General features: G+C 33.0%; 1 pseudogene; it reads right to left on the bottom strand.

Annotated features, from left to right (window-relative positions):
- Nucleotides 1–8190: 8190 nt before the first annotated feature.
- Nucleotides 8191–24889, bottom strand: LOC115717732 (uncharacterized; annotated as a pseudogene).
- Between the last annotated feature and the right edge of the window lie 2118 nt (nucleotides 24890–27007).

Here is a 27007-nt window from a genome sequence, read left to right as displayed (position 1 = left end):
TGCACTCTTTTTTCCTTGACCGAGTTTTGTCCCACTGGGTTTTCTCGGCGAGGTTTTTAATGAGGCAGTTATTATGGACATCCAAGGGGGAGTGTTATAAATAGTATTAATTATGTGGATGTCCAAATCTTTTATTTATTACCATTAATGTAATCAACATTCCCTTTTTCTTAGTTTCCCTTTCTCTTAGTTTCTTAATATTTGACTCTTGTATGTGTATAAATAGGAGATCACCTATTAGAATAAAACACTCAGAAAATTCTCATCTCTTCTCTATTTTCTTTCTCTAAATTATAATATTACATAATACTAATATTTCATAATATATACCTATTTATTGTGAATTTTATATGTAAAAATAAAATAATTTATTAAAAAAAAATTGTTCGTGGATAAAATTTTACAAACCTCTTTAAATAAGTCTATAATAAAGTTGCAAAGCATAATATACAATAATAAATGACTAATATTGTACCATTTACAAAAAGAAAAATAAATCAATTTCTAAATTAGATTGAAATTGAGAGAGAGATTTACCTTTATTGCACACCAAGATTAGCAAACAAAATTTCTGTATAAACTTTTATTTTTTCGACAGAATTGTTTGCAATGCACAATTTGTTTCAATAGTATAAATCTTGTTGGTATTTAGTATGACATAATCATCATTCACATAAATAAAATATAGCTTAAAAGAGAATGTGAGTTGGAGAAAATTAAAACTAACACAGTTAATAAACTCTATTAGCTCTTTTAAATTCTTGAATATGGATGCAAAGATTGATAAACACAAATGTAGCATTTTCCTCTTTCTTTCTTCTTTTCCAATAGTGTCATTGTACTCTCTTCTTTTTGCTTTGTAGCTTCCCACTCTAATAGTTTATCTCATCTCATACATGAGAAAACGTATATAAAGAATATATAAATAGTTTTTTAATATCACTTCTTCTAATTTTATATTTGATAATTAAGAGGTGAAATGGAATAGTTGTAAAATATAATTATGATAATAGTAAAATATGAAAGGAGTTATAATATTAGTGTTATGAAAATGAAAGGTCCCTAATTAAACATTCTACATTATTAAATAATGAAAGGAGTTATAGTATTAGTGTATGAAAATGAAAGGTCACTAATTAAACATGTTATATTATTAAATAATAAATGATTAAATGGAAAAAGTATTAAGAAAAGATTTTTGAAAAATAGAAAAACTAAGAAAGCAAAGAAAATACAAAAAAACTTATATAAGATGCTATGTCAACCACCCTAATAATAGAATTATATAGATATATAGATATAGATTGACACATGCAATAGGTTTAATATTAATAAGTAATTTTCTTCAAAAAAAAAAATATTAATAAGTAATTAGTATAAAAATCAATTCTATAAAGTTGTTTTTATTTATTAGTTATAATATTTATTTAATTAATATTTATGAAATCAAAGTTGAAAGATCATAACCTTTTCGTGTCTCCAATACTAAAATTAAAAAAAATCTATATCTACATAATAAATATTTATAAATATAATTATTATTATAATTATTCCTATATAGTAAAAATATAACAATCAAGTAGAAATAAAAATTGACTATATTCATATATGTATCTATTCTATATAAAGTGTGCCTATATAACTGAATTCTTGGTTTATGAGAAATTTATGGGTATGATTTTTTATTTATATTTAATAAAATAATAAATATTATTTATATATAATAAAATAATAAAATAAAAATAAAACAAATCTCGTTTAAACTGATATTTGATATTTGAACTGATATTATTTATATGTATACAATATTATATATTATTTAAACCATAAATTTACTATCCTATTTTAAATTTAATTAAAACCAACAAAATATATATACTTGTACGTATATCTCTCATTTTTTCTATTTTTTTTATTAAAGTTAATTATTTTAAATAAATAAAAACCAATAAAATATATATACTTGTACGTATATCTCTCATTTTTTCTATTTTTTTTTATTAAAGTTAATTATTTTAAATAAATAAAAATTCATAATAAAAATCTAATTTCTAAATTTTCTCTATTACTATACTATTTTGAATTTAATTAACAACAATAAAATATATGTACATATATTTTTCATTTTTTCAATATAAATTTTCTATATACATATATATTTATATAAAAAAAATAGAGATAAAAAATAGTAGTGAAGAGATCCAAAAAATTTCACATAAGCTTCAAACACACTCTAAAAAAAGTATCATTTATAATTCTATGTGTTACTAATTTATTTGTTTATTTGGATGATTTTAGTCTATATATCTCAAATTATACTTTTTAATTTTTATAATTCGGTTATAGCAAGTAAGAATATTTGGGTTGATGTAATCATAACAGTATATATATAGCTTTAGTTGAGCATGAATTGTCCATTTGATTTTGTTTTAAATTTAGATTTTACAATTGTATTTGAATACTTAGCTATATATATATGTGGATCTTGAGTTTATCGGGTTAATTTGTTAAAAATATATGTTTACTAATTTGCTCAAAACAAATATATATAAACACATATATTTTGTTGAATCTATCATGGAGTGCTATGAGATTGATGAGAGGCTTCAAGAGAAGAATGAGATTACGATGGCTGCAGTTCAAGTTTCAAAAAAAAAAAAGTCAGAAGTGGCAACTTGCATTGTGAAGAAAGCTGGAAGCCCAACTGAGAAGAAAGTTGGCCCAAATCTAAATATAAGGTTATGATGTTATAGATGATATTAAGAAAAATTTGGAGAGCATTGCTTTGTTATAATATTATTTGGAAGCTATCATATTTCTTGTTGTTTATATTCTTTCTTTCATATGTCCAGTTATATGCCTGCTACTCTTATTCTTTATAATTTTATTATTACCGGCTCGAGTTAAGTATCCATAGTAAGTGTGTAGCATTATTATTTTTCAAATATATTTCAAGCTAATCTCCATTCTTCTCTTCTCTTTCTGCATATTTTAAATTTGACTTTTCACTATTGATTTTCAAATAACCCCACACACTAATTAAAATTAGTTTTTAAACCATTTTAAATTATATGATTATTTATTGAATCTTTCTCAATTAAATTATAGAGCACCTAATATAAAACTAAGTATACGTGCTTGCACGTAACTTTCTTCTAGTATTAGAACTATATGGGAAAGAATAAAGGTTTGTGAGGCAACAAACCTTGGAGAGTTCTTTTATCCAAGAAAACTTTGTCTTTTTTATTGGTCCCTTCAGAAGATGCATCAATTTGTTATTAAGTATTTGACACGAAAAATAAAAGAAAAATTAACGCATAAATTCTAACAATAATAAAAAGAATGAGAAATTGCTATTAATAAAATAAAATAAAAGATATAAGCACTTGAATGAGGAAAGATAAATAATTTTTCAAGTATGATAACAAAAGGAAAAAAAAATTGGACCCATTCCATTTATCACATAAAAAATATGAAAATATAAAAATTTAAACCTTAGCAATATATTGATAAGAAAGCTAAGAAACACCATATGCAATACAACCAACATAAAATAAATAATAAAAAAAAGAATAAAATATCATGATATTAATCATCAATAATGGAAAAAAAAATAAACGTACAAATTAAGAAATAAGAACAAATAAAAATACCTGTAAAGACTTTCATTGTCTTATTGTCTTGTTTATATAAAGAAATCATAGTTTTTGTCTTGCACATTGGCTTCTTGTAGAAAATGAAACATAGGAAAATACTTTAGTGAAATAGATATATATAAAATTTGGGAGTCTTTTTAAGAAATGAATAATCTTCTTCATCTTTAAATATTGAGATAATTAGGAGTTACAAAATAGAAGCCTAAAAGATATTTGATGGAAATTAATGAATTATGGGGAGTGGAAGAGTTTTTTTAATTAGTTAAAAGAAATAGAAAAAATTTATAAACATTCATCAATAATTTTTTAATTTTTAATCCTTAATTAGTTATTAATTAATAGTTAAATGGGATAATTAAATTTTTAATTATTAAAATGAAAGAAAAATTGAGAAAATTAAAAATTGGGAAAGAAATTCATTGAAGTTGCCACATCAAACTCTATAAAACACTCCTTTATATATATTGATATTGATTATTAAAAAATTATTTATCAAGATGTAACAACAATTGTTAAATATAATATAAATATTATATAGACATTTATATAATAAATAAGATATTAGACTTAATTAAGTTTAATTTTAAATTTAGACTAATTAGGTTTAATTATGTCAAATATATATAGAATTTTTAGGGATTTCTTTTCCGGAAAGGTTAAAGTATTTAAGTTTGCAATTCCATACTAAAAAATAAAAGAGATTGCAAATGCAAATTAGTTTTTGCATTGTAAAAATGAAATTATAGAAATAGAGTAATTTTTTTTTTTTTGAAATCAAAAGAAATATATTTTTTTTTTGGTAAGTATCAAAAGAAATAGAATTAATAGTGCTAAAAAAATACAAATTTGAATAACAAATAAACTTCACTTTTCTTGAAATTAAAGAAATAAATAATTAAATAGATAATAAGCTGCTGAAAAGGAGATATAAGGCTTAAAGCGAAATTAAATTTTAAAACCTTTATATAAATTATTGTAATTAAAGCATTTTTAATGGTGCATTTTTTCATTTGTGAGTCCAAGGATGGGGAAGACTTTATTTTTGACAGAGGAAAATAAAAAATCATTTGGAATCCTCCTTCTCCTTCTGGGATTCACTTTTATTTTGTTCACTGTGAATGGGCAAAGAATGTCAAGCTTCTGGGGTTTTTCTTGGAAAAGGATGCGACTTAGACATTGGTGCAATATCGAGTCTTTGATCGAGGTCGAAAGTTGATGTTTATCAGAGTTCTTTTGTGAACCAAAATCATGATTTATGAGGCGGTGGCTATTCAAATGACATTGTTGGAATATTTTTTTATAGAGGTCGACTCGTTAGCGGTGACTGTTCTTTTGTAGCTTATGTGACCAACCAAATAATTGACTCAACTGGCTTTGTTCTCCTCTTTGATACCCTTCAATTGAAATTCCTTCCACTTCCATGGTTGTTGATAGAGGATGAGCTTATTCGGATTCAACACTTGGTGCCATCAATCAACTTGAGGATAAGGTGAATTTCGGGCGATCGGTAATGTTAGGATCTAGGATTTAGTATAGTGTGCTAGCTTTTAGTAAATAATAAGGGTATAAGGGCTCGTTTGGTACTCCGTATTATATTGTATTGTGTTGGATTGTCTTACTATTATTTAATACAATTCTATATTTAGTATTTATTTGTATCAATATGTTGTGTAACGTTATAATATATTTTCAATAAACTCAACACTAACTTCGGGTCTAGGTCCCGAGTCCGGTCTGGTCACGGTCTAGCTCGTATCCCATCTGAGTCCGGTCTGGGTCTCGGTGAGAGATTGAGGTTGACCCCAAATCTTTTATAAATATTATAATACAAAACATAATGTTATTTATCATTTAATACAATACCACCTTTAACTGCCTACCAAACGACCCCTCTAATTTAAACTCGGATAACAAACACTCTATAAGTTTCCGTTGAACTTGATGACTAAACTCCCTCTAATTCAAATCGCATAACAAATCCATATTTGAACCCAACCCAAAATGTATAGGATTTTTTTTTTCTTAAACTAAATATATAAGGAGATTTTAAGAAAAATATGTAAAAGGTCAATATTATTTTAGATTTTATGTATTGCCAAAATTATTGAATGGATTCTTTATTTTGTAAAATGACACATTATACTCTAAAAAAATTAATTCAAGATACTCTTGTTATTCAATAAAACAAATTGTCATTTATTTCCTAGCTCATTTTCCGGATATGAGCAAATTAATTTGGTAATTCAAAATCCTTTTAATGTAATTGATTACAAAAAGGATTTTCCTTAACACATTAACTCATGGTAACACTATTAATATGAGTTGACTAGATGATAATCCCTTTATAACATAATATAATATAATATAAAACGCCCTATATTAAAGCCAAAATTAATCTATATATATATATTATAATGCTTAATTTCCAATTGTAATAATCATTAATTAATAAAAAAATCATATTTCACGAGAATAATTTATGGACTTAAATTCAGAATATTATAGATTCGTGATAAACACACAATTATGCCTTAAAATATATGATCACCCCGAAACCAAAGTATCCAAATATATATTTCTTTAATTTAAAAACATTTACTCTCAAATTAATTTTAAAAAAATCAATTACACATACACATATATATATAAGCTAAGTATGCTTGGCATTGCATACAAGCTAGAAAATATATCTTATTATAATATATAATATAATTCTCAAAGAGCTCAATTACACGAAAATTATAAGCATAATGGCTAGACTTCAAGTTCTCTCTATTATTCTTATTGGATTTCTCATTTCTTCCTTATTAGGTTGGTCTCAATTATATTTTTATTTATACATTTATATATTAGATCTGCATTTGTAATATAATATGCATATATTCATATAATATGCAAAGTGGGTAATTGTATCCTAACTTTTTCTATCCCAACAAACTTATTTTGTAATGACTATAAGGTCTATATCAATTCACGTTTATATTTTAAAAAAAATGAATGATTTGAAAACATGTAAAATATCAATATATTTAGATTACTAATTATTAATAGTGGATTTTTTTGTAAAGTTTTTGAATGTGAAGGTCAAAAGAATGGAGCTCATGAGTGCTGCAAGAGCTTTAAAAGTGGTAATTGTCCTCATAATGAGAATCAATGCAAATTAGATTGTGGTGGTTGTCGTCATGGAGATGGAGGAAAATGCAAAATAGAAGGCGGTGATCATGTTTGTCATTGTTATTGTTAATCCAATAATAATTTACATTATTATTAAATATTTTTAATAAAATGATGATTAACAATTTATTATATATTTTTATTTTATATATCAATATCCATCAACGAGAGTCTTGTCTCTTATTATTTTTGTTTTTGTGTGGTTGTGTTACTTTTTATATATATGTGTTTGGATGCATCTCATTCTCAATTGTGATTTTGTGAATGATTATTTCTTTTGTTAGAGGATATAAATGTTAAATTTATGTTAAAATTATTAAAAAAATATTTATCAAAATGTAACAAACATTGTTAAATATAATATCTATATTATATAGACATTTATATAATAAATAAGATATTAGACCTAATTAAGTCTAATTTTAATTAAGACTAATTAGATTTAATTATGCCAAATATATATAGAATTTTTAGGGATTTCAAGAAGGTTAAAGTATTTAAGTTTGCAATTCCATACTAAAAAAACTAAAAGAGATTGCAAATGCAAATTAGTTTTTGCATTCTAAAAATGAAATTATAGAAAAAGAGTTTTTTCAAAAAAAAAAAAAAGAAATAGATTGTTTTTTTTTTTTGGTAAGTATCAAAAGAAATAGAATTAATAGTACTAAAAAATACAAATTTGAATAACAAATAAACCTCACGTTTCTTGAAATTAGAGAAATAGTAATTGAATAGATAATAAGCAGCTGAAAAGGAGAAAATGCTTAATATAAAGATACTAGTAGACTCTAGAGTCATTTACTACAAGAAAAAACAATCTTGATTAATGTTTTTAAGAGGGAAAATGAAAAATAAGATATAAGGCTTAAAGTTGAATTAAATTTTAAAACCCTTATATAAATTATTGTACTTAGAGCATCTTTAATGGTGCATTTTTTTATGAAATTGGTATGGAATCTTCACATTATTTTACTCTAATAACATACTAAATTATACACTAAATTGGTGTACACCAAATTCTACATTATTAATGATGTTAGTTTTTAAGTATACACCAATTTGGTGTTAAACTTTTTTTTTTCATTCTAGTCCTTATTTTAATTTATTTTAAAAATTAATCTTATATTTTAGTCCTCAACTAAAATTTATTACAAGAGCAGGGTCGTCTCAAATATTTTGGAGGCCCTGTTCTAATTTTAAAAAATAGGTCCCTAACAAAAAAAAAATAATTTGCAAATATTATTTTTAAATATTATCAAATTACGAAAGTATATTTTACATAATTAAACACTTAAAAATTCAAACAATTTTATTAAAATTGTTATTAATTCCAATACAACTTCAAGCTAATATCAACATTCTATTTAAAAAGGGTCATCCTTCGAACGCTTTTTGAAGCAAATTCATCAACCAACTCTTCATATTTTATCGTCTCCAAAATCTCATTTTCAATCGCTATCGATGCTAATCCATTAAGCCTTTCTTGTAACATGGTAGACCGCAAGTAGGACTTCAACAACTTTAACTTTGAAAAACTTCTTTCTGCAGAAGCAACTGTCACAGGAATAGTCAACAGAATCTTATATGCAATAATTGTATTAGGAAAACAATCTACGCCTTTCAAAAACTTTAATATGTCGATAGCTCTCATTTTCTCTCTAGGCAATATTTTCCTTAATAGCTTCAACTCCACACATAATTCATTCCCATAAATATCAGATTGTTCATTATGTTTCAATGCGTTTTCAAAATGACAACAACAATAAGACTTTAAATTTGCATTGTCTAATGATTGTAACTTGTCAGAAGTAAACAAGAAACCAAAAATATTTTCATACTCTTGATATTGTTCAATTCTCTTAGTAAGAGAAGCAATGCCTTGATCAACAAGGTAAAGAAAATAATTAATTCTAAAATATTCCTCTCCAGATAACTCAACAGATGGAATATTTAAATTTTCATCAAATTGTCTTTTTCTTCGAATTGTGCGCCTTTAAGGAAATACTGGATCGATATTCATTTCAATAGCAATTTCCTTAGCATTATCCAAGGCGTTATAAAAACTTGTTTCTCTATATCCCGCGAAAAAAGAAATTAACCCTTTTATTTTGTCCATAGCAATATCAATAAGCATATTCTTTGATTGTAAAAGCTTACTAACCAAATTAATTGTAGATAAGATTTCAAACCAAATAATAATTGCTATTAAAAACTCAAAATCACCAAGTTCATTTATTGCTAAGGATTTTGCTTCACTTTTGATTTTAGAATGAAGTTCATCTTTTTCTGACACTTCAAGTAAAGCTTCTCTAAAATCTGTAATTTGAGATCTTATAGCTTTAACACTTTCTACACGACTCTCCCAACGAGTGGATGACAATGATTTCAGAGTCAATCCTTTCACATTATCTTTCAAAATTTGCCATCTCTTAGTAGAATTGGCAAAAATTGTATAAATGCGTTGAATAACTCTAAAAAAATCTCTAGCTTTACTACACGATTCAGCCATGTCACACAAAATTAAATTAAGACTATGACAACTACAAGGAGTATAAAAGGCTTTTGGATTTATGTCTAAAATTTCTTTTGTACACCTTGATGTTTTCCTTTCATATTTGACCCATTATCATAACCTTCCCCTCACACATCAAATATGTCAAGATCAAGTTTTTTCAGCTCATTTTGTAGCACATCAAAAAGTCCTTGACCAGCTGTATCATTCACATTTAAAAATCCTAAAAAAGATTCTTCAATGGTAACAGAATGTGGAGAAACATCCACATATCTCAATATCAAGGACATTTGCTCTTGATGGCTAACATCAGGAGTACAATCAAGTATCACAGAAAAATATTTTGCTTGTTTAACTTTTTTAATGATTTCAACTTTAATTGCAGAAGTAAGCAAAATTATTAACTCGTTTTGAATGTTATGTCCAAGATAATGAATGTGAATATCATCATTTGTAATGCGTTTAACATGTTCTTGGATAATAGGATCAAACTCTGTCAATATTTCAATTAAGCTAAGAAAATTGCCATTACTATTTTGATATAATTTCTCATTAGATCCACGAAAGGCCAAATTATGTTTAGCAAGAAATTTAACTATTAAAATAATTCTTTGTAAAACTTTTTTACAGTGATCTTTTTCTTTTTCAATTAGTCTTTGAGTCGATTTATCAATGGTTTGATTCTTTTGGAGTCTTAGACGGAATTCGTACCAAGTGGTCATATTTTTAACATGTTCCATGCTTATCTCATGCTCTCTAAGTCTTTCACCAATAAGCACCCAATCACTAAAGCCTTCATTTATTAATTGTCCTCCAACAATTTTTGTTTTAAAAACTTTGCAACAAAAACAAAATACTCTGTCTAACTCTTTTGAATAAAAGCCAATCTCTATCACACTTCTCTCCATTTGATAAAACTCTAGTATACAAATTAGCAGTGAATCGTCTAGAAAATTTACCTTTAGGACCGGCCATAATAGAAAAATCTCTTTTTGGACAATTCATCACTAATAAATCAATCATTTTTGGATCAAGTGTAAAGACCGCTTAGTTTAATTTGGAAATTAGCAGTTAATTATGATTTAATTATGAAAAATTATTTATAGATATTTAAATAATTATTTATGTTGTTATATTTGAATTCTGAAATGCATTTTATGTCATATAGTGAAATTTCATAATTTTGCATTCTCGGTGCCCGGCAACATGGAACTCGGTGTTTGGCTCAGTAGAATCACAACTTAGCATGTTAGTATTGTGGGACGGTTTAATTAGACATTGGAAATGTCGGGATTAGTCGGGAATTTAAAATTTCCCAAAAATACTCTTTAGTACCATTTTATGTTATTTTAGTGTGGAGGGGCAAAATGGTCATTTTGTCCCATTAATATTTTGTCCTTTAGTGGACTTAGTGTTGAGAAAATATGTGGTTTATTGGTTAATTGTTGGCTGATATAAAGGTTGGAATTATGTTTTATCATTTATTCAATTATTTTTAAAATTGAGAAAAAAATCAAAGATAAAGAAAAGCCAATTTTCCTCTCAAGCTCTCTCCTTCTTTCGGCCCTTTGAGCAGCAAGGAATTGTCACCTTTCCTTTGTGGATTCAAGCTTATTTTGTGTTCAATCCAAGCTCCAGGTTAGCTCTTACTCTTTCTCTCTTTGATTTCTTGAAATTAAGAATAGATGAAAGTTGCATGTTTAGTTTTTTGGGTTGTGCTTGCTGCAATTTGTTGTTGTTGTTTTCAGAAGTTTTGAAGTGTTTATTTGAGTCAATTCATGCTTGTTATGTTGTTAGTTCTTGGGTACCTTGTGTAGAGATTTTAGCTCAAAACTATAATTTTCAAGGTATTATGTTAATTTTCGTTGCTGTAGTTGTTGTTATTGTTTAATGTTGTTTTCTGGGGTTACTTTATGGTGAAACATGGTGAATGGAGCAGGTTTTAATGCAAGTAGGTGAGCTTTAGCCAAGTTTGAGTTTTGAACTCAAAGCTTGGAGCTCACATGGTGATTTTTGATTCTGTGATTTCTGGGTTGTTTTGATGCTTTGAAAATGTTTAGTGGGGTATTTAGAATAGGTCTGGAAGTTTTGGTGTGAATTGTGGTTGATTTGAATGAGTTATGAAGTTTTGGTTGTTTCCTACACTGAACCGGAATTCCGGTTCAGGGAAGCCTCCAGCAACCGGTCTACCGGTTGGGGCTTCCAGGAATTCCCAGAACCGGAATTCCGGTTGTAGAACCGGTCTACAGGTTGGGGAAAAATTAGGAACCCTAATTCTTCCCATTTTTATGTTGTTTATGGTATTGCCATACTTTTTATCGATAGAGAAACTTCTAGTTTCTAGTTTAAGTCCCCGGGAAGTGATTTAGCGTATCACTTATCAGTGTTGTGATTGTTATGGTTTATGAGCCTGTAAATCGTCGTGCAGTTCGTTCCACTCAGGCTGACCGGCACACCTGAATTCAGAATCAAGGTAAGATTAGTATAACAGTATGCATATGTATTACATGTTTAGCGTGCATGTTAGGAAGCCTGTTAGATTACATTAGATATGTATGTTGGCTTCGTACCATCCGACAGTATCACATCGGTACTGCTAGAGTATGACTAGCAACTAAAGTATGACCAGTGTACCGAGTATAGGGTGATATTATAGTCGATGGTACTGTACTGTTTGACTGTATCACATCGGTAAGGCTAGAGTATGACTAGCAGCTGGAGTATGACCAGTGTACCGAGTATAGGCTGTTACTTTGTCAAAAGTACCGTCGTACGAACGTTCGGGACTCAGTATCGTGTGGGACACGGCAGTTAGGGTTGTGATCAGGGGTATGGGCGTCTGATCATAACTCGGGAATTATGTATGTTTTATGATTTATGCTTTTCTTACTGAGTCTGTCGACTCACAGTGCTATGTTTATGTGTAGGTAAAGTCAAGGCCAAGGCTGAGGAACCGTGAGGACGAGCCGATGAATATTGTACATGTCGAGGCAGTTAGGCTTGGAGCGTACAATCCTCGGGACACCAGTGCTTTTGTAGTTGGTCGCTGGGCGACAAGTATTTTGTAATGGACAGTAAACTTTTGTAAAGTATTTTGTAATCAGGATCCCGAGTATTTTGTATAAAATATTTTAAGTTTTAATTAAAAAGCAAAATTTTAATTAATCACGATTTCCATAAACCTCGTTGATTAGCAACGAGCTGCACAGTACGTTTAAAAATCACGTAACACGCCTAGTCTAGTTAGGGTGTTACAATTTAGTATCAGAGCCGCCAGGTTGTCTTCCGAAGATCGTCACGACATGTACAATCATCATCAGCAGTTAGCTCGTTCTACGGTTCAGTAAGCTTTTATTGCTTTAGTAGCTTATTTTAATTATTATGAAATGAGAAAAGCCTGTTAGGAAGCATGTTAGTAGCCTAATAGTAGAATAGGCGCATGTTTTTAATTTTCAAATTAAGCGGCATTAGTAAGCTCTCGTTGATCATGACCTGATATGCCAACTCTTGGTTTCGCAGGCTGTTCAGACTAGATGGACACCAGGCAAAATACCAGGAGTCAGGGCAACTCGGTCGGGTCAAATCAAGGTCAGGGAGCTCAGTTTCCCCCAAATGTTAGGGGCCGAGGTAGAGGTCCCAGGGGCAGGGCTCGTGGTCGGGATGATGTTAACCCGCCACAGGCTGCCCAAGCTAATCAGGAAGCCCAGAATTGGGAAATTAGGTTTGCAGAAATACAAGCCAAAATAGAGGAGCAAGATAATGAGATTCAGAGATTGAGACAGTAGGGTGCTCCTGCAGTGCCTGTGCCAGAAGTTCCAGTGGCACCTGCCCCTGTTGTCCAGGCCGAACCAGTAGTAGCGGCAAATAGAATGGAACCCCTGTATGAAAGGTTCCGCAAGCAGGCACCTCCGGTTTTTCCAGGAGGTCCGAATGTCATGAAAGCCGAGCAGTGGCTAAGAGTGATTACGAGAATATTGAATTTCATTGGTGCCACCGCGAATGACAGGGTGGTGTGTGCCACCTTTCAGTTTCAAGAGGATGCGTTGGTCTGCTGGGACATGGTGTCCCATATACATGATGTCATTACGATGACCTGGGAAAAGTTCCAGGAACTCTTTAACGCAAAGTACTACAATGAGGCCGTCAGAAGTGCCAAGAGAAAAGAGTTCACCCATCTGACCCAGAAGGAAAATATGAGTGTGACAGAATACACAACGCAGTTTGATCGGTTGGCAAGGTTGGCCTCAGGAATCGTGCCAACCGACTTCAGTAAAAAGGAAAAGTATTTGGATGGACTAAATGTGAAGATTAAGCATGACCTAATGATCAGTACAGACGACAAGACCACCTATGCGAAGATGGTAGAAAAAGCAATGCGAGCTGAGGGCACAGTTGGATGTATGTCGGAGTTAGTTAGGACTCCAGTGAGTGGCGAGGCTCCTACCCCTCCTGCATCAGGCTTTAGTAGGGGAGGTAGTGGTTCAGCCACGGATCAGAAGAGGAAAACATCCACTGCATCCGGTGGCTCGGGGCAAAACAAGAGGTTCTGGGGGAACCAGAGTCGAGGAGGTCGGCAGGGTAGTGCTGAGACCTGTTTTTCGTACCCAGAGTGCCCCAGTTGTAAAAGGCACCATCTGGGTGAGTGCAGAGGTCAGGGGTGCTTTCAGTGTGGCATGCCCGGACAGTACAAGAGGGATTGTCCCCAGCTCAGAATAGAAGCACCAAGGGCTCCGGCGAGACCCACTCCAGCTAGGGTGTTCGCCATTACGCAGGCTGATGCAGAAGCCAGCCCTTCAGTGGTGACAGGTCAGCTCTCAGTTAACAACTCATTTTACTCAGTATTGTTTGATTCTGGGGCCACACATTCTTATGTGGCAGCCAGAATCTTTAGTAAATTAGATAGACCGTATGATAGTTATGAATCAGGGTTTGGAACCCTATTACCTGGCGGAGAGCTAGTTATCTCCAAAAGGTGGATTAGGTCTATGCCGATCAGAATTGACGGTAGAGAGTTAAGTGCTGACCTAATAGAAATGAGCTTAGTAGATTTTGATATTATTCTAGGAATGGATTTCCTATCTAAATACTCAGCCAGTATTGACTGCAAGAGGAAGATGGTAATCTTCCAACCGGAAAGTGAAGAACCATTTGTATTTGTTGGTTCGGTTCGGGGATCTCAGATCCCGGTGATTTCGGCCCTGTCAGCTAGGGAACTACTATGTGGCGGCTGTTTAGGGTTTCTGGCCGTGGTGATGGACACCACTCGGCCAGATACCATTCGGCCAGAGGACATCAAGGTGGTTCAGGAATTGTTAGATGTTTTTCCCGAAGAATTTCCGGGTTTACCACCTCAGCGGGAGATTGATTTTGTTATTGATTTGGCACCCGAAGTGGAACCAGTCTCCAAGGCTCCGTATAGAATGGCTCCAGCTGAGCTTAAAGAATTAAAGATTCAGCTTCAAGGGTTACTTGACATAGGGTTTATTCGGCCTAGTGTGTCACCCTGGGGAGCTCCGGTATTATTCGTCAAGAAGAAAGATGGGTCTATGAGAATGTGTATTGACAACCGAGAGTTAAACAAGCTAACAGTGAAGAATAAATATCCACTACCTAGGATCGATGATCTTTTTGATCAACTTCAGGGGAAGACGGTCTTCTCCAAGATTGATCTCCGATCGGGTTATCATCAGTTGAAAATTCGAGAGGAGGACATTCCGAAGACGACTTTCCGTACTAGGTGTGGACATTACGAATTTTTGGTTATGTCGTTTGGACTAACCAATGCTCTTGCAGCATTTATGGATTTGATGAATAGAGTATTCAAGGATTTCCTCGATATCTGTGTAATTGTGTTTATCGACGACATCCTTGTGTATTCTCAATCAGAAAATGAGCACGAGTTACATCTTCAGATGGTTCTGCAACGACTTCGGGAACATAAGCTTTATGCCAAATTCAAGAAATGTGAATTTTGGCTATCTCACGTGTCTTTCTTAGGGCACATTTTTAGCAAAGATGGGATCAAGGTGGATCCAGGGAAAATAGAATCCGTTAGGGATTGGCCAAGACCGAAGACAATGACAAAAATTAGAAGCTTCTTAGGTTTAGCTGGTTATTATCGTTGGTTCGTGGAAGGATTTTCTAAGATCTCAACACCCTTAACCGAAGAACATCCACTGCAACCGGTGGCTCGGGGAAGAATAAGAGGTTCCGGGGGAACCAGAGTCGAGGCGGTCGGTAGGGTAGTGCTGAGACCCGTTTTTCGTACCCAGAGTGCCCTAGTTGTAAAAGGCACCATCTGGGTGAGTGCAGAGCTCAGGGGTGCTTTCAGTGTGGCATGCTCGGACACTACAAAAGGGATTGTCCCCAGCTCAGAATTGAAGCACCAAGGGCTCCAGCGAGACCCACTCTAGCTAGGGTGCTCGCCATTACGTAGGCTGATGCAGAAGCCAGCCCTTCAGTGGTGACAGGTCAGCTCTCAGTTAACAACTCTTTTTACTCAGTATTGTTTGATTCTGGGGCCACACATTCTTATGTGGGAGCCAGAATCTTTATTAAATTGGATAGACCGTATGATAGATTCGAATCAGGGTTTGGAACCCTATTACCTGGCGGAGAGTTAGTTATCTCCGAAAGGTGGATTAGGTCTATGCCGATCAGAATAGACGGTAGAGAGTTAAGTGCTGACCTAATAGAAATGAGCTTAGTGGATTTCGATATTATTCTAGGAATGGATTTCCTATCTAAATACTCAGCTAGTATTGATTGCAAGAGGAAGATGGTAATCTTCCAACCGGAAAGTGAAAGATTACGATTGTGAGATTCTCTATCACCCCGGGAAGGCTAATGTAGTGGTCGATGCCTTGAGCAGGAAAGGTCCCGGGCAGGTAGCTAGCATGATTCAAATCTCACCTAAGTTAGCGGAGGACATGGTTAGATCTAGCATTGAGTTTGTGGTAGGCCAGCTTCACAACTTGACGCTGCAGTCTGATCTGTTAGAAAGAATTAAAGTCGCTCAGATGACTGATCCAAAGTTAGTAAAGGTTAGAGAAGAGGTTTCAACTGGTCAAGCCAAGGATTTTTCAGTGTCAGACAACGGGATGCTGTTGTATAAAGCTAGGGTTTGTGTTCCGGATAGTGTGGAACTCAGGAATGAAATCTTTGAAGAGGCTCATTCTACCCCTTATTCCCTGCATCCCGGCACCACTAAGATGTACCAGGATCTTAAACCATACTTCTGGTGGAGCGGTATGAAGAAGAATTTGGTAGAATTCGTATCGAGATGCCTAACCTGTCAGCAGATTAAGGCTGAACATCAGAGACCAGCAGGGTTGTTGCAGCCTTTAACCCTACCTGAATGGAAGTGGGAGGATATCATGTTGGACTTCGTGGTTGGGTTACCTAGAACCACAGGTTTGTTCGATTCCATCTGGGTTGTGGTGGATCGATTCACGAAGTCTGCTCACTTTATGCCTGTTAGAACAACCTATACAGTAGACCAATTGGCAGAATTGTACGTTAAAGAGATAGTAAGACTTCACGGGGTACCTAAGTCTATAGTTTCGGATAGGGATCCGAAGTTCACCTCCAAGTTTTGGCAGAGTTTGCAACGAGCAATGGGTACAAAACTGAAATTTAGTACAGCATTCCATCCTCAGACAGATGGGCAGTCCGAAAGGACAATTCAGATATTGGAGGACATGTTACAAGCCTGTGTTATGGATTTTGAAGGCTCTTGGAGTAAATATCTACCGTTGATAGAATTTTCTTACAACAACAGTTATTAGAGTACGATAGGGATGGCCCCCTATGAGTTGTTATACGGTAGGGAGACCTATCCACTGGGATGAGACAGGGGAGAGAAAGTACCTAGGTCCAGAATCAGTGCAGCGGCCCAATGAGGCAATTGAGAAAATTAAAGCTAGAATGCTTGTCTCACAGAGTAGACAGAAAAGTTATGCAGATCCAAAGCGCAGAGATGTTGAGTTCCAAGTTGGGGACCATGTGTTTTTACGAGTGTCTCCAATGAAGGGATCAAACGTTTCGGGAAAAGAGGCAAGTTATGACCTAGGTTTACAGGACCTTTCGAGATTCTCGAGAAGGTTGGTCAAGTGGCATACCGATTAGCGTTACCTCCAGCTCTTTCAGCAGTTCACAACGTATTCCATGTCTCTATGTTGAGAAAATACGTTTCAGATCCTACTCATATACTCAGTTATGAGAGTCTTGAACTACAGCCATACATGACTTATGAGGAACAGCCAGTGCAGATCCTGGATAGAAATGATAAAGTCCTTCGGAATAAGACCATAGTATTGGTCAAAGTACTCTGGAGAAACAGCAAGGTGGAGGAAGCCACCTGGGAACTAGAGTCAGATATGAGAGCTCAATATCCAGAGTTGTTCAGGTTAGATTTCGGGGACGAAATCCTTTTAAGGGGGGGACAGTTGTAAAGACCGCTTAGTCTAATTTGGAAATTAGAACTTAATTATGATTTAATTATGAAAATTATTTATAGATATTTAAATAATTATTTATGTTGTTATATTTGAATTTAGAATGTATTTTTATGTCATATAGTGAAATTTCATAATTTTGCATTTCCGGTGCCCGGCAACATGGAACTCGGTGTTTGGCTCAGTAGAATCACAACTTAGCATGTTAGTATATTGGGATAGTTTATTAGACATTGGGAATGTCGGGATTGGTCGAAAATTAGAATTTCCCAAAATACCCTTTAGTACCCTTTTATGTTATGTTAGTGTGGAGGGGCAAAATGGTCATTTTGCCCCATTGATATTTTGTCCTTTAGTGGACTTAGTGTTGTGAAAATATTTGGTTTATTATTGTTGTGTTGGCTGAAATGAGTAAATGAAACCTTTTTATTTTCATTTTACAAAATTGGAAAAAGTTAGAAAATTGAGAAAAAAAAAACATTTCTTCCTCTCTCAAGCTCTCTTTCTCTCTCTCGAAATCCTAGGGGCTGCTAGGGTTGATTTTTGTTCTTCAATTCAGCAAGTTTTCAACAAGTTTGGTGTAGTTCTAGTTGAGGTAATCTTTGATCAAGCTCCTCTTTGTTTTCTTGAAATTTTAAGAATTGAAAATGTTTGCATGCTTTGAGTTTTGCTTGCTGTAGTTGTTTGTTGTTGTTTTCAGAGAGTTTGTGTTGAGTTTTTATGTTGATCAATGCATGATTTAATGGTTGTTGGTTGGATTTAAGTGAGTTTGGAATTTTAGCTTAAAAACTATGATTTTCAAAGTGAAATGATGAAATCTGTTGCTACACTTGTTGTAGATGTTTGTTGTTGTTTTCAGAGGTTATAATATGCATGTTTGGGTAGATTCAAGCTGGTTTGAATGCATGTTAGAGGGGTTTAGCCAAGCTTGAGTTTTGAACTCAAAGCTTGGAGCTTTAATGGCATTTTTCGTATCTGTGATTTCTGGGTTGTTTTGGTGCTTTGAAAATGTTCTTTGGGGTATTTAGATCAGGTCTGGAAGGTTTGGTATGAATTGGGTTTGATTTGAATGAGATATGAATTTTTGAGTGTCTCCTGCACTGAACCGAAATTCCGGTTCAGTGAAGCCTGCAGCATCCGGTCTACCGGATGGGGCTTCCAGAAATTCCCAGAACCGAAATTCCGGTTGTAGATCCGGTCTACTGGTTAGGGAAAAATTGGGAACCCTAGTTCTTCCCATTTTTATGTTGTTTAGGGTATTGCCATGCTTTTTATCGATAGGGAAACTTCTAGTTTCTAGTTTAAGTCCCCGGGAAGTGATTTAGCGTATCACTTATCAGTGTTGTGATTGTTATGGTTTAGGAGCCTGTAAATCGCCGTGCAGTTCGTTCCACTCAGGTTGACCGGCACACCTGAATTCGGAATTGAGGTAAGATTAGTATAACAGTATGCATATGTATTACATGTTTAGCGTGCATGTTAGGAAGCCTGTTAGATTACATTAGATATGTATGTTGGCTTCGTACCATCCGACAGTATCACATCGGTACCGCTAGAGTATGACTAGCAACTGGAGTATGACCAGTGTACCGAGTATAGGCTGATATTATGGTCGGTGGTACTGTACTGTTTGACCGTATCACATCGGTAAGGCTAGAGTATGACTAGCAGCTGGAGTATGACCAGTGTACCGAGTATAGGCTGATACTGTAACACATCGGTAAGGCTAGAGTATGACTAGCAGCTGGAGTATGACCAGTGTACCGAGTATAGGTTGTTACTCTGTCAAAAGTACCGTCGAACGAACGTTCGGGACTCAGTATCATGTGGGACACGACAGTTAGGGTTGTGGTTGTTGGAAATTATTCTACCAGGATCTTAGATCTACTCACAAGTATGTTGATTAATACCCTTAATATGAACTTTCTAAAACGATGAAATAAACACATATAAAGTTTAGTAAACCTTACATTGGGTGAAGCGGAATAATATGACTCCTTCCGTTCAGATATCTAGCCCTTGATTCCTTTCTGTAGCAGAGCATTATCAATATCTGAACCCTGATCTCTTTCTCTGATTCTTTAGTGCTGAAACTCCTTCGTGCTGAAAGTCTTTCTTCACAATCTTCTTCACTATGATTGAGGTATCACTTGCTGTGCGTGGGCACTACTCCAACACTAAGTATTTCGAAATCTTTAGGAAGAAGAGAGAAAGGGAGTGGTCGGCCAAAGATAGGGAGAGCGAGAGGCTCAGTTTTTTCTGAATGAAAAGTCAGAAGAAAAGTGTAAAATTTTAGTGTAAATTTCCTGAAGCCTTCACTATCTATTTATAGCATTCCACTAGGGTTAGGTTTGAATTATTTGGCATTAAATTAATGAAAATATCAGTTTGAAAAATCATTCTAAGTGGCCGGCCGTGTAGTGTAATGGGCCTTACTTGGATTTTGCAGTTTTCTCAATTCTACATCTAATTTTCTCAAAAACGCCAATTTTTTAATTCAACCATTTAAATGCCAATTCTAACTATTTAATAACTATAAATAATTACTAAATAATATTTTCATTTATCATTTTTATTAATTGAACCATACAAAGTATCATAATTAACAAATATGCCCCTAAAACTCTTTCTTTACAATTTCGCCCTTACTTAGTGAAAAATTCACAAATAGACATAGTCTAATTTGAGAATTATAATTTATTAATCAAAACAAATTATATGAGTCTTACAAGCAATATTATCTCAACTAGTAGGGGGACCATGGGTCTATATAACCGAGCTTCCAATAAGCAGATCAAGAATTTATTACCTAAATTCACTGACTTATGAATTCTTCGTTGAATCCACGCATAAAACTTAGAATTGCACTCTCAGTATATAGAATGCTCTATATGTTCCACCATATAGACACATCATTAGTTATCCATTGTTATAATCCTAATTTGATCAATGATCCTCTATATGAATGATCTACACTGTAAAGAGATTAGATTACTGTTACACCCTACAATGTATTTAATCCTTAAAACACTTAACCCCGTATAAATGATATTTCAGCTTATGTGAAATGAGATCTCCACCATTTATTTTCGTTTGGTCAAGCTCGAAGGAGATCATCCTTTACTTACTATTCGCCAGATAGAAGCTATAGATTCCATGTTTATGTTAGCGCTCCCACTCAATTGCACTACCGTGTTCCCAAAATGTACGTATCACCTTGACCAAAAAGTAGGCTTAACTAACAAATTAAAGAACATGAATAGCCTCTCGAGATCGAGCCTAATCATAACAGGATTAAGATCATTTGATCTAGGATCAACTAGGCGATATTGACTTGAATAGATATTACGGTAAGTTTAATAAATCTAAGTCAAAGTTCAATATCGGTCCCTTCCGATGCATACTCCATGCATCCAACCTGAGCTTTACTTTAACCAATGCTCTGGAAAGAACATAGCATTTCTCCAAATGCAAGTAAACTCTTGTTGTAGATTATCATATCAGTAAAACCCTGTGTCTGATAAATCTAGGAAACTTTATTCACATAGTCATGTTTACTTTCCAATGTGTTGACCACACAATAAACAGGATCAAGTATGTGAAAAGGGTTTCAGATGAATTCATATATTATGTACATATAATCATGAAATAAATCATGTGAACCATGCAACATTAAATGTTATTTCTGATCTATATTAATAAGTAAATCTGATTATATTGAAATGAGTTTTATTTAGGGCATAAAACCCAACAGTGGTCAGGGGTATGGGCGTCTTATCATAACCCGGGATTTGTGTATGATTATGAATTATGCTTTTCTTACTGAGTCTGTCGACTCACAGTGCTATGTTTATGTGTAGGTAAGGGCAAGGCCAAGGCTGAGGAACCGTGAGGACGAGCCGATGAAGATTGTACATGTCGAGGCGGTTAGGCCTGGAGCGTACGATCCTCGGGACAACAGCGCTTTTGTAGTTAGTCGCTGGGCGGCAAGTATTTTGTATTAGACAGTAAACTTTTTTGTAAAGTATTTTGTAAATAGAATCCCAAAGTATTTTGTATGAAATATTATATAAGTTTAATTAAAAGCAAAAATTTTAATTAAGCATGATTTCCATAAACCTCGTTGATTAGCAACGAGCTGCACAGTACGTTTAAAAATCACGTAATACGCCTATGCTAGTTAGGGTGTTACAGGTAAGGCTAGAGTATGACTAGCAGTTGGAGTATGACCAGTGTACCGAGTATAGGCTGATACTGTAACACATCGGTAAGGCTAGAGTATGACTAGCAGCTGGAGTATGACTAGTGTACCGAGTATAGGCTGTTACTTTGTCAAAAGTACCGTCGTACGAACGTTCGGGACTCAGTATCGTGTGGGACACGGCAGTTAGGGTTGTGATCAGGGGTATGGGCGTCTGATCATAACCCGGGAATTATGTATGTTTTATGATTTATGCTTTTCTTACTGAGTCTGTCAACTCACAGTGCTATGTTTATGTGTAGGTAAAGGCAAGGCCAAGGCTGAGGAACCGTGAGGACGAGCCGATGAAGATTGTATATGTCGGGGCGGTTAGGCCTGGAGCGTACGATTCTCGGGACAGCGGTGCTTTTGTAGTTAGTCGCTAGGCGACAAGTATTTTGTAATGGACAGTAAACTTTTGTAAAGTATTTTGTAATCGGGATCCCGAGTATTTTGTATAAAATATTATAAGTTTTAATTAAAAAGCAAAATTTTAATTAATCACGATTTCCATAAACCTCGTTGATTAGCAACGAGCTGCACAGTACGTTTAAAAATCACGTAACACGCCTAGTCTAGTTAGGGTGTTACATCAAGAGCATCCCAATTTCTTGGATCAAATATGTCAAGTAAATTTTTAAATGAGTTTGTTTGCTCAACATTATTATTATCCTCTAAAATTTTATTTTCGAGTGAATTATTCTAATGATCATCATCACAATTATCATAATCAAAATTTTGATTTTCCATATTATCATTTTCAATAGGCACATCACCTTTATTTTCCACATTATTATATTCAATAGGCATGTCACTTCTATTTTCTACATCATCACTTTCATTATGATTCTCAATAATAGGCAACACATTTTTAGAAATTTCAGTATCGACAACATTATGATTATGATTTTCAAAAGAAACTTGTGGTTCTTTTATAATGAATTTATCAAGAGCTCCTCTTTGAGATTGCGTTAACTCCTCAATTTTTTTCTTTTTCTTACGCTTTTCATACCCAGACTCATATTTTTTAATTTTATGAGACATAGTAAAAAAAAAAATAATAGCAACAACTAATATAATATTTCAAAGAACAATCAAGATAATAATAATTATTAATATAAAAGTTCAAAAAGGGACGAAAAAACCTGATATTCGTTGCTAATTCCGTCTTCAAAGTTTAAAACTTCAAATTGTAAAAATTTGCAGTCACCAATTGCCCAATGCTCATTTAAAATTGATTTTCTGATTTATGGAATCATATTTTTAGAATAAAGTTATTGTACTAATAAACAATAATTATATAAATAATAATTGATCTCAATTAAAAAAAAATACAAAAATATGATTGATTGACAGTATTAAACAAGGGTGAATTACAACATATACATATTACATATTTTTTTTTCTCCATTAGTTTCAGCATTAATTATGTAAATAGGTATATTTAGTTTTTAAGAAAATAAAAGGTAAAAAGACAAATAAAAAGAAACTAGCTAACTACTAATACTAACTACACTGTTAATCATAAAAATTGAGATACGAATATGATTGATGATGACTAGTAGTCTAATAGATCAAATATAACAAAAATACAAATTTGAGATTAAAAGTAATAAACAATATTGATACAATGAACAAAGAGTAAATATCAAATACATACCTTCTATTAACCGTTGATAAATTTGCCTCATAAAATTTCAATGAATGATATTATTCTCCAATTCTTTTATTTTTTATATATATATATAAAAAAAGAAAACTAAAAATATAGATGATAGCAAAATATATCTAATATCTTTCTTCTCAATTCTCATAAATAATTTTGATTTTTGATGTTGGTGAAAAGCTTAAAATGGGATACATATAGTCATGTAGATGAATATAAAAAGTTTAAAAAAAAAAAAATTAAATGGTATTAATAAATTTAGTACCGTTAGTTTATTAGAAACTAAGAAATTTGGTAATTAATTGACTAATATTTAGTTTATAAAAAAATAAAAATAATAATTAAAAAGGTTAAAAATTAATGAGGTTTTGTTGGGAGGGAGAAGATGGAGAGAGATAAGACCAACGAATTGAAAATTAGAATGCTGACCAAGTCAGTTTTTTTTAAAAAAATAAAATAAAATAAATTGGGCCATTTTCTTGCGTGGGCCCTGTGCAGTAGGTCTGCCAGCACACCATTAAGGTCGGGCCTGTACAAGAGTAACAGTTGATTAAGATTTAAAGCACGCTAACATATTAAAAATACAAAATAACAATAACAAAAATACTAATACTAAATAAAATAAAAACAATATAACACTAAAAAGAATAATATAAATAAAAATAAATGTTAAATAAAATCATATTTAATAAAGGTTGTGAATTAAGTTGTAACGCTCTAAATAAATAGGCACGCTCCCAATATACTTATGAAACCCTAATCCTCTAATTGGGATTACTAGTAAAATTAGCGCGGAAATTAAACTTTAATTACAAACATAATGAAAATAAACTTGTAATACTTTTTCACTTTATAAAATAAAAGATACAAGTGTTGGGATCCCAAAAGTACTTAACAAAATATTATTACAAGTTTGTTTCCTCTAGCCGACCTATGCGGCAAAACAGAGTACAAAACACATCACTGGTAGACCCCAACCCGCTTGGTCTAGTGTGACCCGAACATGTACATTCCTCGTCGAGCTTCTACACTCATGGTTGATCAAACACAGCTTTACCCTTTCCTGGACAGTAGAGCACCCATGAGCCAAGCCCAGCAAGACAGTATAAAATATCAATAACATATTTATCATATTATATAAACAATAATGCCAATCTCATATACCTGTATGTCACAGACCTGCATGTTACACTCACATGCCTATTTATGTTTACATGGCGTAGACCTACGTGTTGCGCTCACACGTCTAAATACAATAAGGCCTTAGAATAGTTCATTTCGATTCTGGTTACCGAGTCCAACCTAATTATGCCTTGAACGCATAACCCTTAATCTCAATATATATATCACATAATTAATGGTGCCACTGCACTATTTGTCTATTTGCTATAGACCTGCATGTTATGCTCACACGCCTATACATGTCTATGTGGCATAGACCTATGTGTTGCTCTCACACGTCTATATATGTCTATATGGCATAGACCTACGTGTTACGGTCACACGTATATTTACAATAAGGCCTTAGTAAGGTTTATCTCAGTTATAATTACCGAGTCTAACCTGGTTATGTCTTGCTCACATAACCCTATTCATATATATTTACGTAATCCATAGATTACGTTCTTTCAGTGGTTTATCCTAGTAATATACTGGTCTAACCAAGTTATGTCTTATGCACATAACTCTTGACATATATGCATGCATTCAATAGATATCAAAGCATATAGAATCTTAGGGTAATAACCCTAACTTGCATACTAAATACTCATTCCTACAACATATTACGGCATGCCTGAAATAACATTTATTGAGGGTAATAACCCTAACTTATTCCTTCATTTAATTAACAACACAACCATACATTATTGCTTCCTTACCTTTATAATATTCTAGGGTAATAACCCTAGACCACATTAAAATTAACTCAAGGTACTAGTTTACCGAGTCTAGCTTAATCATGCCTTAGACGCATAATTCTTTATTCCAACATATTTATCATGGTATAACATTCAACATCTTTTAACTAACAGGGTAATAACGCCAGACCAAACAACAGCTCAACCCTAATCCCGGTTCTTAATTATTCACAATCACAATATCCAATATGAGCGCCATTGCGCTTAACTGTATGTGCATAGTACTGTCTTACCTGATGTCCCGCAATAGTAGGATTCCAAATCCCCGGGTGCTCCTGACCAGGTGCCGGTAATCCTCAAGCTCAATTCAAGAACAAACCCAAAGGTCCTCAAACTCAAAGCTTAATCCAAGCCAATATCAAGCAAATTCTCTTCAAGAATCAAATTTAGAAAAAGAAGAGGGTTTGAGGGAGAGAGGGTACGGGCTAGAGGAAGCAAAACCAGAATTTTTCCATTTGATTTACTCAAAATTTCATCTTTTATCAATTGACAAATAAAGGTCAAAAGATCATTTTGCCCTTAGGCTAAAATCACACACATATTCACTCACAAGGGAAAAAATGACATCTCACATATAATAAACCCAATTAATTTTTAGATTATTCATCAACAATTAAAATGCCAATATTTCAACTCAAATTGTATTTTGGGCCCGAACTCGATTCGGCCTGAAATACCCGGTTGTGACTATATCGCGCCAACCTATCAGAACACACCTGAAAAAGACATCACATGCATACTATACAATAATATAGTTCCATAAACGCGTAAATAAATTAATTTCACTGTTTTACCTTTCTCGAGTTAAAATTACTAAAATGCCCCTGGCTCACCAACGGGGTCTTCACATGTCATAAATCATATAAATTCTCATATATTAAATTATATAATAATATAATTTCTCAATTATCATAATTATCTAGTTAGGATTTTTCTAATCCATTTCATGATTCTAGTGTATTACATAAGTGGTAAGATAAATCCTTCCTTACTCAAACTCATATATCTAACTCACTTAGATTTGAGCTTCAATTTTTTTGTTGGCACTCAATTCCTAGTTTCATCGGTTCTATGGTCAGTTTAAAATATTTAAACTTCGTTGAAGCTAAGTTTGAGGGAAAAATCCCCCACCAACTTGGAAATTTATCAAGTTTGAGTAACATTATTCTTACCAATAGGGAAGTTGACATGTTATATGCTGATAGTCTTCATTGGATATCTAGTCTTTCTTCACTAGAATATCTAGATTTGTCAAGTAATAACCTTTAGTGCAACATCTGACAGTTGGCTAAGCTCATTAAACAAAATCCCTTCATTGTTAGAACTACACATGGCTTGGTGTAGAATTACCAATAGTCACCCCTATCAAATGTTAATTTTACTT

The sequence above is a fragment of the Cannabis sativa genome, chromosome 5 (genome assembly GCF_029168945.1).
Source record: "Cannabis sativa cultivar Pink pepper isolate KNU-18-1 chromosome 5, ASM2916894v1, whole genome shotgun sequence".
NCBI lineage: Eukaryota > Viridiplantae > Streptophyta > Magnoliopsida > Rosales > Cannabaceae > Cannabis > Cannabis sativa.
Note: the sequence above shows the minus strand (reverse complement) of the source record. Positions and strands in the feature narration are given on the sequence as shown.